General features: G+C 40.4%; 1 non-coding gene across 1 annotated transcript; it reads right to left on the bottom strand.

Annotated features, from left to right (window-relative positions):
- Nucleotides 1–662: 662 nt before the first annotated feature.
- LOC145077317 (small nucleolar RNA R71) lies at nucleotides 663–769 on the bottom strand. Its single transcript, XR_013693099.1, has one exon. It is a non-coding gene; the product is annotated as a small nucleolar RNA R71 (small nucleolar RNA).
- Between the last annotated feature and the right edge of the window lie 11,507 nt (nucleotides 770–12,276).

The following is a 12,276-nucleotide window of genomic DNA, read 5'->3' as shown; positions in this document are numbered from 1 at the left end:
GATCTGATACACCTCTGGTCCCCCCTCTTGAAGACCCGGAATCCGCGCTAAGGAGGTGCAAAGGCAAAGCTGTTGGAGAATCCGCTTCTTCAAAGAACTCGCCACTCAAAAACCTCAAGTCCGTTTTCAGCAAGAGGAGGAGCAACAAATCCGAAGCATCCAGTGCCTCTTTGACAATCGAAGACCCAATTCAAGAAGATATCGAATACGAGACCGAGGAAGAAGAAGAAACGACATTAGAGCACGACTCTGAGTTTGAAGACGATTTAGTTATCACTATGGCTAATATCGATGAAGTCCCCATGGGGGAATGGAAGAAGAGGATGCGCGATGACACCGGCCCGGGATTTGTGCAGCCCGCAATTCTCGTGACTGACACTTTCGAACTAAAACGCCATATTCTCTCTCAACTCAAGGAGATTCCTTTTTATGGGAAGGATCACGAAGACGCCTACAAGCACTTGGACGAAGTGAATGATGTGGCCGAATACTTCAATGTACCGAATGTCCCCCGCGAGACCCAACTTCTTCGCATGCTCCCAGTCACGTTCAAAGGAGCTGCAAAGGATTGGCTAAAGTCACTTCCTCCCGGATCAGTCACCACATGGGACAAGATGAAAGAGGAGTTCATAGACCACTTTTGTTAGCCCTCCAAAATAGCCAAGCTAAAGAAAGCAATTGCCAACTTCGAGCAACAACCCGAAGAATCTCTTTATGAAGCATGGGAAAGGTACAAGAGTTTGCTTAGAAATTTCCCACATCACGAACTTAATAGCCAACAAGAGGTCTCCATTTTCTACGATGGAGTCAATGTCACCACAAGGCAATTGCTCGATTCTCAAGGCCCGCTCACGAAGAAGGCGCCCCCGGTAATCAAGGAGCTAATTGAAGAATTCTCTAAGCACTCTAGAGGGAATACCACAATCCAAGAAACGAAGTAAGTCAGGGGTAGTGAACGCGGCAAATGATAGCATGGCGGCTGTGATAGCTAAGCTTGATAATCTTGATAGGAGGATGACAAAAATGGATCAAACAATCCATGCTATTCGGGTTGGATGTGAGAATTGTAGAGGGCCCCATCTCACAAAGGATTGTGATTTGGATGAGAATGGAAATAAAAAGGCTCAAGTATTCTATTCAAGCGGCGATCGATACGACGAAAATTGGCGGAAACCGAAGAAAGAATGGCTCCCATATGAAGAATATAAAAAGGCTAAGGAGGAGAAATACAAGCAGAAAGAGAGGGTATACTATCAAAAGGAAGAACCGGTGATAGAAAAGAAAGCTGATTTGGAAGAAATGTTCACTAGATTCATAGCTGCGTCCGAAAAGAGACACAATGATCACGAGGCTGCAATACATGAGAGTAGAAACATGCTACGGAATCAAGAAGCATCCATTCTCAACATTGAGAAACATCTGGGACAGCTTGCACACCAAGTGAACGAAAGAAGACCGGGTCAACTTCCAAGTAAAACCGAAACCAATCCGAAAATGGAGAATGTTAGTGCAGTGACCTCCAGCAATGAAGAAATTTTCACACATGCACAGAGGATCTCCAAGAGGAAGACAGAAAGGGTAAAAGAGTCGGCTCCAGCAAAACCCGACATGACTCGCCGAGTCCCTCTAATGGACTCGACGAGTTCATGCGTAAATGACAAAACTGTCATTCCCTTAAAGCCATATAATCCCCGTCTGCCATTCCCAATCAAAGCCATGCCTGTGGAAAAAGTTGAAGCATATGGAACCTTCATGAAGCATGTTAAATCCCTACAAGTTAATGTGCCATTTGTGGAAACGATGCTCCAGACACCCAAATACTTCAACTTGCTAAAAGGTATTTTTGCTGCTAGGAAAGATTTGGCTGAAGTCGCGAAGATACTATTGAGTGAGCTACCCGAAAAGAAGGGCGATCCGGGGAATATTATAATTCCTTGCCAGTTTGGTAATGAAGTTGTCACCCAAGCATTGACCGACTCGGGTGCAAGCATCAACCTGATGCCTTTCTCTTTTTTTAAGAGGTTGAATTTACCAGAGCCAAGACCGATAAATATGAAGATCCATTTGGCAGACAAGACAATAATTCATCCACAAGGCGTTTGTGAGGATCTCCTTATTAAAGTCGACAAGTTTATATTTCCGGTAGACTTCGTGGTTATTGATATGGAAGAAGACCCCGAAATTCCAATTATTTTGGGGAGGTCATTTTTAAACACCGCTTGTGCTTTAATTGATGTATGTGAGTCTACACTAACATTAAGGGTAGGTGACGAATCCACAATGTTTAGAGTTGTACCAGAAGCCAAGCAAGAAGAGGAAAGAAAGGAAGAAATCTCATTTATCCATTTGGAGGATGAGATACTACAAAAAGAACTTGCACTTTTGCAAAAAGAAGATCCAAGCAAGTTTCTGCTACATTCTGGAGTGGATGGAGATGTTAACAAGGACTTGGAGGAGTTAGAAAAGCTACTGGAAGGAGTCGACTCTGAAAACACCCAAGAAATGATGGAATACTATCAGACTCGCCGAGTCACTTTACTGGACTCGATGAGTCCAGTCGAATTTGATAACAACTTGGACAATTTAGATCTGCTTGTTGCTAGTGCTCTGTATGATCTGGATTTGGAAATTTTTCATGATTCTTTAGAAGAACAAACAACAGGAGGAGAAATGGAAACGGAAGTTCAACAAGCTGATGTAGCATGTCTTGATGCAATCCCGCTTGAAGATGGGGTGAGCACAGAAAAAGAGGAGGAGGAAAAAGAAAGGAGGGTGGAAGCTGATCAACCATCCATTACCAAACCTAGAGCACCAACTTTCACAAAATACGACGTAATTAAGTTTGAAGAAAAGGAGGTGCAAGAGAAGGTGAAAAAGAATGGGGTGAAGAAGAAAAAAAGGAGAATGGAAGCCCAAGCAGCTGAGGATGATGATGTGGAAAAGAAGAGAGAGGAAGAAAAACGGGCTTACAATAGGAGATTCACACTTACAAAACGAAGTACAAACCACAAAAGGTTAGGCGTGCATTCCCGATGCTGGAAGATGACGAGACGTAGACGGGAAGAAGTCCAGCTAACGACTCCTTAAAAAGAAGCGCTTGGCGGGAGGCAACCAGTTGTTTAGAGTTTTCTTTCTTTTACCTTTTTAGTTTTGTTTGATTTTTTATCGTTTTTTTTAGAATTTTAATCTTCCAAATCATCGGACATGTCTGCTTGAGAGTGCGTATGGACTAAGTGTGGGGTGGAATAAATTTCCTTTTCTAAATAATTGACAAAAATTTTATAAATTTTGAATTGTTTGCAAGAGACTCGCCGAGTCTGACCATGACTCGACGAGTCCATTTAGATTTCAGAAAAAAAAAGATCGCGACCCGACTCGCCGAGTCGGTATTATTTACAAAAAAAAAATTAATAATGAAATTACTTTTATAACCGGTAACTAGGGTTTTAACCCTAATGAATCAGTTTCTTTTTCACAACACACTCGCCGTGCGCCTCTCTCCAACCTTTTCTCTCAAGCATTCAAGTGTTCTTCCATTATTCTTCAAGTTTTTCAAGTTCTATCACAAAAGGTAACTAATTTCTTCTTATTTTCTGTTAGAAGCATGATTTTAAGATGATCTAGGGTAGTAATTTCATAGAAAACCCGATTTTGAAGAATAGTGAAATTCTAGGGTTTCGATTTTTCATGAATTATGATGTTTTGCATGCTTATTCTTGCCTAATACCTTATAAACATGTGTCTAGACAAAACCCTTGAAGAAATTTTGAGATTTCATGGTCCAATTTAGACCGACCCGCCGACTAACTCGCGCTGTTCTTGCGACTTGCCGAGTCGTACATGTACTCAACGAGTCGAGTCGGGGAACATGTGCATGACTTCTTTTAATTATAATCTATGTTTCTGGGTTTTGTATCTTTGTTTTGCAGAAGTGTACGCTATGAAGAGGAGTTAGCTCCTTATCTTTTGAAGGAGTTTACCCATGAAGGAGAGAAACGATGATTTGTGAGGGGTGGAGCCAGGTCTTTCGAATTCAAGAGTCGGTGTATTTGGAGCTATGCCTAGAGTTCTTCTCCACGGTATCTTTCACAGGGGGGTGGGGGTGGATTGTTATCACCCAGCAAGTTTTAGTTTCTGCCTTGGGGGTGGATTTCATCAATGTTCTATGCTCGACCTTGCTTGTCGATTGGCAATTTATGACCAGCCCTTGGTCTCAATAGCTATCTTTCGGGCCTTTTTGGAGCAATCCCACATGGTGTTTCCTGATGGAGTGACTAGCACGGGTTGGTGGAACACGATTGGAAACAAAGTTTATATTCCGAAATCGGCACAAGAGGGGAGCATTCGATCGCCTACACACCGCCTTATTCATCGTCTCATGTGATCCACTATTAACCAAAGGAAGGATGATGACAAGGTTTCTAAACTTGATGTCTTCTACTTATGGAGCATTATCAAACCCGACATTTTTTGCAATATTCCTTGGTGTTTGGCTTCATATCTATCAGAGGGTGCGGTCAAGGATCGCAAAACTTCTCGAATTAATGGTGGTATGTTTGTCACCCGGCTAGCCAACTCGTTTGGGTTGATGACCCGTGGTGCATGGAACTTTATGACGATGATTCGTACTCCTCCATTCAATCCAATTCTTTTCCGTCGGGCCAAGATTATTGAAGACTATGGTGGTGGTCATTATGCTATCCTGCATGATGATCCGGTAGTTGGTCCCGAAGCACTGGGAAGGAGGGTCCGATCGAGGAGGGAGCGGGATGTGGAGGAAGAACCGCCAGTGATTCCGGTTGATAATGAAGAAGTACCAATGGATTGGTACAATGTGGAGATGAGGCGGTTACAAGATCAAATGGCGCGGGGCATTAATTTTAGCAATCAATCACATATCCGGCTTTTCGATCACTTCAACATACCGCATATCGATGGTGGTAACTTTCCGTATATTCCATCATGGGAAGAGGTGATTAGTACAAGAAGGAGTGGTGCGGGAGAAAGTGGAACAGCGCCGGATCATGATGAGGAGGAGGATTAATTTCTTTGCGTTTTTATTAAACAATTTTCAATTTTTATTTTTTTTATGTTTTTTTGTTTGTTTGAATGTGTTAAGAATTTTTATTGTTTTGCTTAATGTGTGATTGCCTTGATTATTTTTCAGAATTGAATTAGGAATGCTTGCATAGGAGGGATAGAGTTATAGAGTCAAGAGGGTTATAAGAGTGATAGAGAGTCAAGAAAGGGAAGCTTTAGAATCAAAGTATCGAGTCCGGTCCTTAGGGACATGAGCGAGTAAGGAAAAAGTGAGGAAAAATTTTGAAGATTTATTGGAGGCTAGAACAAATGTAGAATGCCATTTTTTTCTTCCAGTGGTCTACTCGTCGAGTGCACTAAACTGACTCGCCGAGTCGCCTTGAATTCTAAATAATTCGAAGATTTCTGCGATGATACTCGACGAGTCTCGTATATACTCGACGAGTTGTTCAGTTTGATACCAAAAGGGCTGCTGATTTGATGTTGATAAGAGTACCACTTAACCATTTATTCTTTCCATATTGATTCCTGAAGATCTTGCACTGTTTCTCCTGTATATTTGGAGCTGCCACATGAGATTTTGATGCCCAAGCCATGGATGAGTTGTTCCCATGGATAAAGTCAAGAGAAGAAGGAGCTGAAGAAGATTTATCAACCTATCGATTGCTACCCCAGGGGAGTTTGTTCTAATTCTTTATATATTTGCATTTTTAGTTTTTGCATAATATGCAATGAGGGCATTGCATAAAATAAGTGTGGGGTAGGCGGTTGGTTACATATTAGAAAACTTAGAATCTTAATTTAGACTAATTTTAAAAATTTGTTGCATACCAAAAATATTACTTAGGATTTAATTTAGGAAATTTTGGTAAAAGTAAAATTAGGATTCCATGTTAGAATTGTGTTGATAATTGCATGAAAACCCAAATGCTTAGTCGAGCCTATATACGTTCTAGTGCATTTGTGGCTTCCTTATTCCAGTGAAATCATCGGACAAAAACACGACCTTGCTCAGCCTGAACGATGCAATATGTTTAGCAGCCTAAACCTGAAATGTATCCAGGAAGATTGTTATCGTTAGCCAATAAAGGTTGAGATTGAGCGCCCCTGCTTAAGCATGTAGATTTTGAGTGAAAAAAAAAGTGAGTTACATGTTTAAAAAAAAGAGAGAATTACAAGAAAAGTTGAAGAATTTTTGGAGCAAATAAAGTGAAGATCAAAATTCCAAGAAATTCAAAAAGTTGAAGATACCAAAAATCAAACAATAAAGGTGGTGAATTCAAAGAGATCAAAGATCAAATTATCAAAGGAAGTGAAGAATTCCAAAAGAGCTCCATAGTGGTATCGAAAAGTGTAATTCTAGATTATGTATGCTTGGGTTGCTCAATTAAAAACACCTTGAGTGTAAGAGGTTTTCTGCGGATGGATTCGGAGGGTTGCATAAAATGAGCATAGTTCGGGGTGAGTGGGCGAATGTTTATGAGGATTGTGAGTATTTGGAGTATGGGGGTCTTTAGGAAAAATTTTAGATAACAAATGTATGCGTTGCGGTCTTGGCATAATGGCTGGGTTAGATTGGAGTTGTCATATGTGATTCTAATGTTTTAAAATTTAGTTTTGCTTGGGGGCAAGCCAAAGTCAAGTGTCGGGTATTTTGATATGTGCATATTTAGTTCATATTAAGTATAGATTTTTATTCATTTATTAGCTAAATTATTGCATTTTATGGACAAAAGGTACTTAAAAGTTTTTGAATTATATTTTCAGTCCAAAAATGAAGCTCGGAAGCAGAAGGAAGCAGGAGAAGCGGTTGAGAGATCGAGAATGGAACAAAGAAGAAAAACACCAAAAATAACACCTACTCGGCGAGTAGGGTCGACTACTAGGCGAGTCCGATCGAAGAATCGAGAAGATAAAGACTTGGGATCCCATAGACTTATCACAATACGGGGACTGAGAGATGGACTCGACAAGTCGCCACCTGACTCGACGAGTCGATTCGTATATATAAAGGTAAGTCCTCATAACGAAGGAAGGGAATTCTGGAATGATTCAGAAGAGTTTAGCTGCGATTAAGAAGGCAGAAAAACCCTAGAAGACGACGAGAGCAGCTAGAATTCAATCCCGAAGAAGAATTGAGGCAAAATTTCATCATTCTACTTAATCTTTTGTTTTATCATTGTGGTTAAACAATTTGATTCTCTTTGTTTGCTGTTATCTACTTCAATTATGAGCTAAAACCTTTAGACTTTTGTTTGGGGATACAAAGTTGACAATATGGTTTGATTGATTGGTAGGATTAATTCTAAAGTTGGTGAATTTTTGTTATTTTAGCTTGCTAAAGAACCTTGTGTGTGAATAATAATTAATTTTCTGTTAATAGGAAGATAATTGATTAGCATGAACATCTATAGATTATTAACCTCATATGCTATGTGATCACTATGCCATATGTCTAGGATTAATGAATATGAAACTAGAGTTAGTAAGAGAATTGAGTAAATTCATGTGCAAGCTTGTGTGATGACCATCAACAAGAAGTTAATCAAAAGATTAAACTGGTTGACTATTGCAAGTCTAAATTAACCCGAATAATTGATCAAGTAAATCTAATTAAATTAGACAACTGGCCACTGTTTAAGTTAGTTTATTTGCTAAGGACTAGTGTAGTGAATACGAATCTAATCATTTGAATCGGTAACCATCAAAAGAATTAATCCATTACACCATTACCTTAAAGTCAACAATAGGATCAATTGAGTTGAACTAAATAGAAGTTCCTTTCCAATTATTGAATCTAGTTAAGTCTTTATTTTCTAGTTCTTAAATTAGTAATAGTTAGCAAGTTTCTAGTCTTGAAAAACTAGAGAAACCCTATTCTTATTAATAAATGTAGATAGAATTAGTTTTTAATTTTAATTTGCCGTTCCCAGTGTTCAATACCCTACTTATCCAACTATACCACAATTGATAGGTTCACTGCCATTGTGTGTTGTTTTACAATTAAAAGTAGGTTTAAAACTAAGTGAGTTAACACACATCAGAGTTCCATCCATTGAGGCCATGACCTAGTTAGAGTGTGTAACCCGGTTCCGAGCAATGTTTGCACCAACTTTTGAGGTGAAACAACTGGCGAGGGAGTTCCTAGATATGCGACAGCTGATTGAGACTGTGGTGCAGATCACCGCCAAGCTTAAAGAGAGAGCTTTATTGGTACCCCAGTATGCTGTAGACGAGGAGATGAGGAAGAATCGGTACCAAGACATGTTGAGATCAGATATCAGGGAGTTTTTCATTTTTTCCCTCTGTCCGACATTAGATGACATGATATCTAGGGCTTGGGAATGGGAGATTGATTCGGAGCATATAGGGAAGAGGAAGGCAGAGCATAGGTAGACGACTAGGGTTTTGGTGAAGAAACTCAACATTTTAAATTCTTGATCGAGGGGCCAGTAGGGTCGGGGCCCTAGTGGCAAGTGCAGCAAGACACATGACAGAGTCTACTAGGCAGGTGGTTTAGGCTGCTACAAGTGCGACAAGATAGTGCACTTCGGCAGGGATTTTACTGCCATTACCATCACCCTGGTATTTGATCCTATTTGCTTCTATTGTAATCAGAAGGGGCATAAGAAGGCCAATTGCCCGAGTTTAGTAGCGGTGGTACCAATAGAAGCACCTGCTCTGGTGACTTTGAGGATCACCAATGGCCGCCAAGGAAAGGCGGAGGCACCAATTCTTCGGATTGGGGCATTTTAGTTGACAGTTGAGGCGGCTCATGCAACACCTGATGTGGTAACTGGTATGTATCTTCCCCCTATCTTTTTATGTATGTTATTTATCATGCTTATATGTTTGGGATATTGTTTAGGGTCGTTCCTGGTGAACGGTATTCATGTGTTTGTTTTATTCAATTCGAGAGCTACCTATTCCTGTGTATCTCTTGCGCTTGGCAAGAGGTTTCATGATACTCCAGGGAAGCTAGATTATCCATTAGAGGTTGAGATTGGTATAGGAGTCGAGGGTTTACCGGGGATGCACTTTGGAGTTTTTCAACCAACAATATTTGATTGATTTTGTTCATATTCCCATGCAAGAGAGCAAGGTCATTGTAGGGATGGATTGGTTGAGCCCCAATGGGGTGATGATTGATTATGGGCTTCAATTAGTATGATTTTGAGCCTAAATTGTGGGAAACTTGGTGTTTCATGAGAAGTAGGGATGAGAGTGGGTCTAAACCCGAACCTAGAAAACCCGGGAACTGGTTAACGGGAGTTTGTAGGATCTAAAACTAGACCGGTATCTATAGGAACCAGTTTCGGGTAAGGTACCGGGTAAAGTGGGTCTAGAACCAGAAAACCCAGAAACGTTAAAATGGGTTGGGTGGAACCGGTTAATGTGGGTCTAGAACCGAAAAACCCAGGAAATCTGAAATTTTTTGGTAATTACATAGTGGTTCAAACTTTGATAATTTTCAACTTTAATATCCCAAATTCGAGGGACTGTAAGTCATTGAATATTAAACCAAAAATGACCAAATTGTAGTCTAAAGTCATGTACAAACTCTATACTATTCATTGCAAAAAAACCTCATAACAATCCTACTTCAAATGAATTAGATATGCATTTTTAAATCTTTACAATATATAAAAACAAAGTTGAAAACAAAAAATCCATAGCTTTGACATCCAAATTTTGGGGGACTGTAAATTAATGAATGTGAAACCAAAAATAACAAAATTATATTATAAAATCATGTAAACCCTCGAAACTACATGTTGCAAAAAACCACATGATAATCCTACTTCAAACGAATTAGATATGCATTTTTAAAATTTCACAAAATATAAAAATAAAGCTGAAAAAAAAATTCACAGCTTTGATATCTCGACATTGGGGGACTATAAGTTAATGAATATGAAACGAAATATGAAGAAATTATAGTCTAAAATCATATACACAACTCCAGACTACACTTTGGAAAAAAAACTAGATGCTCTTTCGACTTCAAATGAATTAGATATCCATGTTTTAAAACCTTCACATAATTCATAAAAAATCTGAAAAACATAAAATGTCCAGCTTTGATATCCCGAATTTGAAGGACTGAAACTCAATGAGTATTAAATCAAAAATTACAAAATTATAGTCTAAAATCATGTACAAACTATAAACTACACTCTAGAAAAAATCTCATGCCAATCCGACTTCAAACGAATGAGATACGCATGTTTTAAACTTTTCATAGAAACCGGTTCTGGCCTGTAAAACTGGTTTTGGTTCTTAAACCCGATTTACCCGCATCCAAAGGACCCAAAACCCAGATAAAGCCATTCTTTAAAGCCGGGACCCGAACCGGATCTACATATTCTGGTTCTAACGGTTCCGGTTCCGGTCCGATTTCGATTCATGTCGGTTTTTCGGTTCTTAATCTCATCCCTAACGGTAAGGGTGTTCAACGTGGGTTCTCCCTCTGTTTGGCAGTGAGGGTCATGTGTTATGTTCAATAGGGATGTTTCGAGTTTGTGGCCTATGTGATAGGTACCCGACATAAGAGTAAGGTGATCGTGGATGGTATATAGATTGTTCAGGAATATTTGGATGTTTTCCCAGAGGATCTGCTTGGAGTGCCTTCGGAGAGGCAAGTGGAGTTCGATAATGACTTGGATCCAGGTGCAACTATGATATCCAAAGCACCTTATGGGTTAGAACCACCAGAGATGCAGGATTTGTCCACACAACTGCATGGGATGTTAAACAAGCGATTTCTTCGACCAAGTAGTTCACCGTGGGGAGCGTCGATCTTATTTATAAAGAAAAAGGATGGGTTCTGTCGGATGTGTATCGACTACTGGGAGCTAAATAAGCTAACGGTGATGAACCGTTATCCACTCCCCAGGATCGATGATTTATTTGATCAGCTTCAAGGCACAACTTGGTTTTCCAATATTGATCTACATTCAGGAAATTACCAAATGAGGGCTAGAGAGGAGGATATGCAAAAGACGACCTTCCAGCCTCGTTATGGTTATTACGAGTTCGTGGTGATGCCCTTCGGGCTCACCAATGTTGCAATGACATTAATGGACCTCATGAATAACGTATGCAGGCCTATGGTGGACCGGTCAGTGATTGTGTTTGTCGATGACATCATGGTCTATTCTAAGACTCATTATTAGCATGAGGAGAACCTGAGAGAGGTTTTTGAAACTTTAAGGATGGATAGGTTGTATGTGAAGTTCTCCAAGTGTGAGTTTTGGCTGTGCGAGAACCTTGTCAACTTGAACAATATTTTGGTCGATCCGGCCAAGGATCGAGGTGGTGATGAGGTGGGAGGTTCTGAGGTCTGTATCCGAGATTCGGAGTTTCCTTGGATTGGCAGGTTATTATCAGAGATTCGTTCATGATTTCTCCAAGATAGCAGTTCCTTTGACTCGATTGACGAAGAACACCTTCACTTTTCGTGGGGGCCTAAGCAGCAGGCAACTTTTAAGACTCTGAGGCAGAGTTGTTTGAGGCGCCGATTCTGACCCTTCCTGAGGTTGTATAGGATTTTTCGGTATACTATGATACGTCGATCACTAGTTTGGGTACGCTATTGATGTAACGGGGTCATATGATCGGATAAACTTTGAGGCAGCTGAAGCCTCATGAGGCGAAATATCCCACACATGATTTAGAGTCGGAGATGAGCTTTTTGTCCTCAAGATTTAGAGACATTACCTCTATGGGGTCTGTTGTAATAATTACACGTATCACAAGAGTCTGAGCTATTCGGGGAAAGCCAACGTGGTTGCCAATGCTCTTAACTAGAAGGCGGCTACTGCCCCGATTAAGGATGTATGTTTAAGGATGACTGTGATTACCCAAATATTAGAGCAGATCCGAGAGGCTCAGGTTAAGGCTATGAAGGAAGAACGCTAGAAGAGTGAGCACATAGTAGGTTAGGTGGATTCCTTTGATTATGATAACCGAGGATTATTAACCCTTCATCGGAGGGTATGGGTTCCATATTGGGGTGGAGTGCATCAAGGTTTGATGGAGCAGGCGCATAAGTCGAGGTTCTCTATTCATCCCGTAGCGAATAAAATGTATAGACACCTCCGACCTGACTATTGGTGGCCATGCATGAAGCGGGATCTAGCCTGGTATTTGGAGAGGTACTTGACTTGTAGGAAGGTTCAGGCGGAGCATCAACGACCCCACGGAAAAGTGGAGCTGTTGGGTATTCCTGTTTGG

Source organism: Lactuca serriola, chromosome 9, assembly GCF_051521515.1.
Source record: "Lactuca serriola cultivar US96UC23 chromosome 9, Lser_US96UC23_V15, whole genome shotgun sequence".
NCBI lineage: Eukaryota > Viridiplantae > Streptophyta > Magnoliopsida > Asterales > Asteraceae > Lactuca > Lactuca serriola.
This window is presented reverse-complemented; position numbering and strand designations above follow the sequence as displayed.